At 41.2% G+C, this 8103-nt stretch overlaps 1 long non-coding RNA gene across 1 annotated transcript; it reads left to right on the top strand.

Annotated features, from left to right (window-relative positions):
- Nucleotides 1–3811: 3811 nt before the first annotated feature.
- Nucleotides 3812–7593, top strand: LOC144587041 (uncharacterized). The gene is made up of 2 exons (XR_013542189.1): nucleotides 3812–4051; nucleotides 4868–7593. It is a non-coding gene; the product is annotated as an uncharacterized LOC144587041 (long non-coding RNA).
- The last annotated feature ends 510 nt before the right edge of the window (nucleotides 7594–8103 follow it).

The following is an 8103-nucleotide window of genomic DNA, read 5'->3' as shown; positions in this document are numbered from 1 at the left end:
ACAGTACCTAGCAAAGAAATGGATTTTCCAAGGAAGAGTATATTGGTGCAAGCTATCCCTGTAGTAACACAAAGCATCTGAAGAGAGTTTGGATGTGAGTGGGTAGTTAAGAGCTATTTGCTTTACTAAAGACATGCGTGTCATTTATTGACATGGTCAGATCTAATATTTCCAACTCTCCTGTGGTGGTGGTGGTGGGGAGGGCTGGCTATGTGGACTGTCATGTTGAGCAATTGCACCTAAGAGATTTGCCACTGTATTACTGAATGGGAAAGCTGCTTCCAGCCACTCTCATAGCTGCCTGTTTTCTTAGAATGCGCACACTCAGGAGGAGCCAGCTGGCTGCTGTTCTGAGCATGCTCACAGAGTGTCGGTGCACGCAGAAGTTTTCAGAAAGGGGAGAATGAATGTGGGAGTCAAGTTGCTGAAGAGGGCTCAAGGACTTTTTAGCAACACAGTAGGTGTCCTCAGAAGTCTTCCGAACACAGGGAAATGGATATAGAGCTACCAGAGAAGAATTAAGCCCTTTGTTATAGAGCAGCAATGTTGTAGGAATTACATTGGGAAGATTGAGGGTTGAAGAAGCCAGGCCTATGCATGGAATACTGCACTAGAAGTATTTATTATTTATTTATTAAGCAAAGGATCCACCACCAAATGCATCTGTTTTATTCTTCTTCCAAAAGGATTTAACTAGTTTGTTAATTGATCTTGGATCCAACCTCAGATCCTCTCCCTCGCACCCACCTCCTAAAGAAACTACGTACTGCTGTTGTCATCTCTCTCAATTAATAACTGTCATATTGGTGAGAGAAGGGAGGGTAGAGGTTGTAGACCAGTAGACCTGCTGTAACTGCAGGATCCAATTCCCTCAAATCACTTTAAAGAGTAATGCTACTTCCCTTACCAAATAGTGCTTTAAATTTGTAATTTCAGAGAATTGACCCATACAGTTGTTTCTTTGGAATCAGAGATGGAAGGGATGTGTGTGACCCCAACAATTCTATGGATCATAGGATTTTACTGCTAGGGAAGCATCCAAAGCAGCAACCCATTTTAAGCTGCTTTCCCCTCCCATTTCTTTGTGGCCATCAGAAAAAAAATATGTTCTCTTTCAGTGTGTCAGAAAAAGTAGATTATTATTATTCTGAAAAGAGTGCTATAGAAAATAGCATTTTAGAATTAATATTTAAAAAAATTACATTGCAAAACTCCAAAGATGTTCCAAGGCAGGGCTGGATCCAAGTTAGCACTGGTGGAATGAAAAGCCCTCTCCTGGATCATCTCCTTTCTCTTGTGTGCATGCTGGCAGCTGTATCTTGTTGTCACAGCCAGACCGGACGGTTTCCCTTTTTGCAGAAGAGCCAGCTGTTTCTAAGCAGGACCAGCACTTAAAAACATGGCAGCCACTTAGAGCAGCTGGCACTTTTGTCAAGAGGGAGACTGGCCAGGCAGTGAGAACAAGAGGCGGCTGCCAGAGCAAAGGGGGGAAGGGAGGGCAAGGCAGGGAGGAGAGCTAGGGAGGGAGGAACCACCAGCCCAAGAAGCTACAGGACCCTTCCTCCTGTAAGTTAGGCAACCTCTGAGCATGTACTGCCTCTCTCTCCCTCAGCCCTTTATATAACATACCGTTAACCTCTGAAGAGGTTTTGAAGTGTTCCCATTTCAATTGTATTTTAACAGTATAATGTCCAAAATCCTGTTTGTGTAACTACGCAGTAGAAGCCGATGATATCATCAGCCCATAAAAATTAGTTAAAACAAATGCTTCTTATCCCCTGTTTTAGGTTTCTGAGGCTCCCTAGGCTTTGCTTTAGGAAGCCTTGGGAGCAGGCGGGAGAGGGGAGGTTTTAAAAGTCAAAAATCATTGCTAGATCTCCACCAGCAGTCCTGACCCCAATGGCAGTGAATGAAGACTTGGCTCTTCCACCAGGCTTTCTCTGCTCATTAGGTTACTAAGATCTCTGCCTCCCTTTTACCATCCTTTTTTTTGCCATCCTTTTCATCATCCTTTTACCACCTTCACTGCCATCTGTTTTAATTTATCTTGCTGGTTATTATATTTGTTTGAATGTATGTATTATTTTATTTGTTTATCGTGTCTCGATATTATGCTGTTTATTTTGTTGTTAGCCGCCCAGAGTGGCCTGGTTGCCAGATGGTGAGGGGTATGTATAAATAAATAAATAAATAAATAAATAAATAAATAAATAAATAAATAAATAAATAAATAAATAAATAAATAAATAAATAAATAATTATTGATGATTGAATGCATCACCCGCCCCCATGTAGAGGCTTCCAAAGTGTTTTTCCAGAGCTAAAGGGAGCAGTCACAGAGAGCTTCAGACAATAAAATGGGGGAATGGGACACATTTAATTAATTCAGCTTCCGTTTTACCAATGGATCCAGGCCTGGATCTGGAGCCACACTGGGAGCTTTTCAAAGTTTTTTTTTTGGGGGGGGGGTTAAAATATTGCTTTTAAAACGATGTTAGTATTCTGCAGAGAGTTGTGTGAGTTGGATTTTGGCCAGTGAGTTTTGTTCTATTTCAATACTTGTAATTTATTGTGTTTAATTACATATATATTTAGCTATATTGTAAAGAGCCTTGGGTTCCAAGAAGAAAGATAGCATATAAATAAAAGAAAATGCAATGAAGTGTGTTTGCAATAGCTGTGACTGCTCAAACAACCATAAGCTGTGCCAACATGCTTCTACTATTGGACCCAGGCCATGGGTTGTCATGTTCATTACTGTGCATCATAAATGGAAATGTGCAGGGGACTAGACATTGTTGTCATCCATTTATAAACCATATTTATTTACTTCTTCTTCCATCTTTTTTCTTAGCCACAGAAAATCTGTTTAAGGAAGTCAAAATGGAGCACCCTCACAATCACTTCTGATTAGCACGAGATGTTGCCTGTGGTCTGAAAGCCCCACTAGACCCAGCCTTCAAAAGATGTAGCTCAAGACTTCCCAGTGGCTCTGAGATACAAATAAAGATATGCACAGTGAAATTTTTCATTTTATGCTCATTTCATCTTCTTTTGAGGTGGTTGTGGGCAGCTCTTTCAGATGATTCACTTGCCATTCCATTCATCAAACACAGAAGAAGGCTGGAAGGGTGACAGAATGAAGAGGCAGATGAGGAGAGGAGACAGGCCTCTGAGAAGAAGCAGAGAGACAGGGAAAGAGGTACACACCTAACAGTAAGGAAGCAGCATCTCCAGTAATACCATGGCAATTGCCACCCTTACCAACCAAGTACCTTAAGGACCGCCTTCTTCCATATGAGCCTGCTCGTCCTCTAAGATCAGGCCAGGAGGCCCTTCTGAAGGTGCCATCCCTGAAAGAGGTGAGGGGGATGGCATGTCGAAATAGGGCCTTCTCGGCTGTTGCCCCCCAACTTTGGAATGCCCTCCCTAGAGAGATCCGCCTGGCTCCAACACTCTTGGCTTTCCGGCGCCAGGCAAAGACCTTTCTGTTCAGCCAGCATTTTAATTAAACAATATCCCCTAGCTGGCCATATGAGCAGCAGGACTTATTACTGTATTTTTTGCACCATAAGACTCACTTTTTTCCCACAAAACAGGGGGGTGGAAAGTCTGTGCATCTTATGGAGCGAAGAAAACAGATTATGTTTTCCTGTTTTCTTCTCCTGAAAAATCGGTGCGTCTTATGGAAAGGTGCGTCTTATGGAGCGAAAAATACGGTAATTTTAATGTTTTAAGAATTATTTAATATATGCTATTTTATATTGTCTTTTAAAATGTTTGTAATGTTTTTAAGTTTTAATGCTGTACGCCGCCCAGAAGCCACTGGCAATGGTGCGGCTAAAAATATTGTAAATAAATAAATAAATAAGTATAATTTCAGCTACAGAAATTGTACCAGCTACGGCCCTACCTGGACGAGCGGAGTCTCATGACAGTTACACACACACTGGTAACATCTTGCATAGATTACTGCAATGTGCTCTATGTGGTGCTGCCTTTGAAGACAAACCGGCAAATGCAACTGGTCCAGAATCGAGCTGCACGGCTGGTGAGTGGTGGGGCCGCTAGGGAACATATCAAGCCAATTCTGTTTAAATTGCATTGGTTGCCAGTTGCCCAATTCAAAGTGCTTGTTTTGACATATAAACCTCTAAACGGCTTGGGCCCTGGATACCTGAAGGACTGCCTCCTTCCATATGAACCTAACCGGCAGTTAAGATCTAGCCAGGGGGCCCTTTTGAAAGAGCCCTCCATTAAGGAGGTAAGAGGGACAGCTTGTAGAGAAAGGGCCTTTTCAGCAGCTGCCCCCAGACTATGGAATACCCTCCTGACTGAGATTCGTCTGGCGCCGATGTGGATGACATTTTGGCGTCAGGTCAAAACCTTCCTGTTCCAGAAGGCTTTTAATTGAAATAATATCAGCTGTGGGTCCTGATGGCAATTTTTAGAGTAGTATATATTTTAAATGCATTTTAATTGTTTTGTCTTTTTATTGTATTTTAAATGCTGTAAGCTGCCCAGAGACCTTTGGGTAGTGTGGGCAGCATGTAAGTTAAATAAATAGATAGATAGATAGATAGATAGATAGATAGATAGATAGATAGATAGATAGATAGATAGATAGATAGATAGATAGATAGATAGATAGACAGACAGACAGACAGACAGACAGACAGACAGACAGACAGACAGACAGACAGACAGACAGACAGACAGACAAAATAAGTGGTGCTCTGATAGTGAGTATGCATTATCTGAATGCATTTCCACCATTGACAAAAGCATGTTTAAATAGTGTTTTGTCCGCATTTGAAATGTGTGTATTTGTCTCTGGGCACTCTCCAAACCCTCCCTTTTTTTCCAGGGGCACCCGGAACTATCGATCAACAGCAGGATTGTATATTACAAATGGTATCCATCTGGTAGATGATCCGCAATGTGCAGACCGAGAGAGGGCTGTCAGATCCCAGACTAAAGTTGGATTCCTCCTACATCCGCAGTGTGTGGGCTGTAAAACACAAAATGTATGTGTGTTTGGAATGTTTTTAAAAATAAAGCAGTAGGAGCTTGTCTACTTACTTTGCCTGTACTGATGGGACTGTCTTTTTGCCATTTGTTAAAATCACCCAGGCTGCTAATTTTGTCCATTTGATACCTATGATGAGAACATCTGAAAAGGCTCAGCATGATTTAAAAATATAATTTGGAAGGTGATATATTTTCTCCCCGCACTCTTTAAATGCTATAGTTGCAGTGTCTAGTTCCTTTCATATCCCTTTCTCTCCTAGGCTCTCTTAAACTCTAAATATATATATAAACAATTCTATGAATAAAATATGCCAAATTGCTTTCCATCTACTCTTGCATTGCTTGTCCTCCCACAAAAGTCTGTTCTTTTCACCAATTTCACTGATAAATCATCACCTCTTTTTTATTTTAACTTTTCAAGCTCTACTTGATGCTCTCCTTTACCCAGTACATCAAACGGAAAAGGCGTAATCATGTTTCGTTTGGACTGCATAAAATTACTTTTGCTAATTTATCTGTCCAGATGCAAAGTTAGAAATGATTTTCATAATGTTAACAAGATTACAATACAGTACATCTCAATGGAGTGGGGAAGATGGAGACTGTGGGACTCATGTGGGAGCTGAGCCTACTGTCCAGGTGCTGCTACCTGGGTGGACAAACCTCTTGCCATCATCTTCCTCCTTATAGACCGTAAGGAGTCAGCACTTCAAATGGAGGACTGCCCTCCTTAGAGAAAGTATGCACACACCTTATGCCTATGATAGTATTTTGCTGCTGGCACAGCAGAATCCAACCCACCCAAAGGGATGATCACCCCTTCATATGGCAGACCTTCCCCAGAATTTGGTTTCTTCAGAGGTTTCAGAGGCTGCTGTGTGTAGGTAACGGAAGTTCAATGTGCAAGGTCATCATTATATATAGGCCATGGTTTTATCACCCTTTCTCTTGGCCATAGAATTAAACTTACAGAATTAGTGTCCAATAAAATGTTTTCTAAAACAGGATTGAGTAACTTGAGGTCTTTAAGGTGTTATTGGGCTGCAATTCCCATCAGCTGTAGACAGCATCGCCTATATTAATGGCCAATGAGAGTTGCATCCGGTAGCCCACAAGTTTCCCATCCATGCTCTAGAACACTGGTTCTTAACCTTTGTTATTCAGATGTTTTTGGACTGCAACTCCCAGAAGCCTTCACCATCAGCTCTGCTGGCTGAGGTTTCTGGGAGTTGCAGTTCAAAAACACCTGAGTAACAAACATTAAGAACCACTGCCCTAGAAGGCATCTGTTGTTTTAAAGCAACGGCAGCACAAAGATAGAGGAGACGGGGACTGAAAGAAAAACCTCTGGGATAGACAACCTTGATGTTTGTTCAATAAATTTATGTTTGGCCTGACTGAAGGCCTCTCAGCAGCAGTTGCCTATAAGCAAACATATAATCTACATAGGGTTGCTTCATTGGGAACATCAGGTTTCAAAAGTTGGTTTATTCTTACAATTCAATCGTAGGAAATATCTTTGCGGAGACAATTCTTGAATCCAGGTGAGCTAAGAATGAACATCTTTTGATCCAGATGGTAAATGGCATGTTAATGGTTTGATAGATCCTTTTATCATTGCAATAAATGAGTAGGTATGGAAGGGCATGTGTGGAAATGTCCAGGCCAGGCTCCAGAGGTCACTAGATCCATTTTATCAGCTGTCTCTTTTTCTTTTCCTTGCTTTGCACTATTTCTACAGAACCACAAGCCGCAGTTTATGTACGGGGAGTGGGTTGTAGTGAACTTAGTTTTTATTTCTTAAAACTCAAAAGAATCAATAGTATTAGCAAATCATGAAGTTTTGCAACTCTGAGCAATTACTGAGAGGCATGCTAACCTAAGGCCTTGCACGAGCATAAGGATGCCTTCCAAAATAGACTATAGTTATAAAAAAAGCATGCTTGCATGCCTGTTGTCATGCAAAAAGGTACAAGAAAGTGCTTCCTGCATTTACATTGTCTTTATTAACTTTGTAAAGGTGCCTGGAAGACAAGACTGATGAGACTGTTGTCCTTCTTGTCATCCACCTTTGTCTTACGGCATTATACATCACTGTGTCCATACAGAAACTCAATGGATCATGTCTTGCCTTGACATCATTGCTGTACGGCATGCTGATTCCAGCAAGACGTGTCTCCCCCATTTTAAAAGTCCACTTATCTCAAAAGTACGCTTTTCCCAAATATTTGATAATTAAAAGTGTGTGATTTTCATTCGAAAGCAATCACACTTTCATTTAACTCAGGGTTTTCATTGTTGTGAAAGATGTCGTAACAAAAAGAACTGTGTGACTGTGGCGCTTGAGGCAGCATTTCTATACTGATAGTAATCCAGATTATTTTAGTGGAGGTTGTGCAAGTGGAAAATTGGTACAGATGTGGGAAACATCTGAAACAACACAGCTTCCATCTTGTGCCTCTCCTCTCCAGTCTGATTATCCACTGTGACGAACAGCATGTTTCTAGTGGTATTGAAAATATGTGGTTTGTAAACTTTTTTTTCTACTTATATCCCAGAAAAGTTAGTGACTCCAGAAAATTGCATTTTGAGGTTCGGGATCAGATCCAAGCTGCCCCATGCAATGTATATGCATTCAATACTTCTGCATATTCCAGATTCTGGAATATGGGGAAGTATTGAATGCTATACTGTACATTGCATGGTCTCTGGCTCCCTCTAGTGGCCAGTTATAGTAAAAACACCCTGGAAATACATATAAACAGGTATTTCTGAATTGTCTTATTTAGTATAGTCAGTCAGCAGGTAAGTGAATCAGTGGCTATTGATCCCGCAGATAGGGAGACCCTACTGTACAGTCTCTGGATATTTACCATTCAGTTCAACATCTTTTCCAGAGAAAGAGCATATGGGTGTTTCAGTTATCAGTCTTAAAGCTGTTTCTTGGCTCTGCCTGCCCACTCTAATAATGGAAAGCTCCTTCTGCCCTTGGCAGTCCCCTTCAGACTTTTATTCCCCACTTCATATTTTCATGTTTGCCTTTCTGTTCTGCATTAACTGTGTTCCTGAAGT

This window comes from Pogona vitticeps, chromosome 2 (genome assembly GCF_051106095.1).
Source record: "Pogona vitticeps strain Pit_001003342236 chromosome 2, PviZW2.1, whole genome shotgun sequence".
NCBI classification, from domain to species: domain Eukaryota; kingdom Metazoa; phylum Chordata; class Lepidosauria; order Squamata; family Agamidae; genus Pogona; species Pogona vitticeps.
The sequence above is the reverse complement of the archived record's forward strand: the minus strand, read 5'-3'. Positions and strand labels throughout refer to the sequence as shown.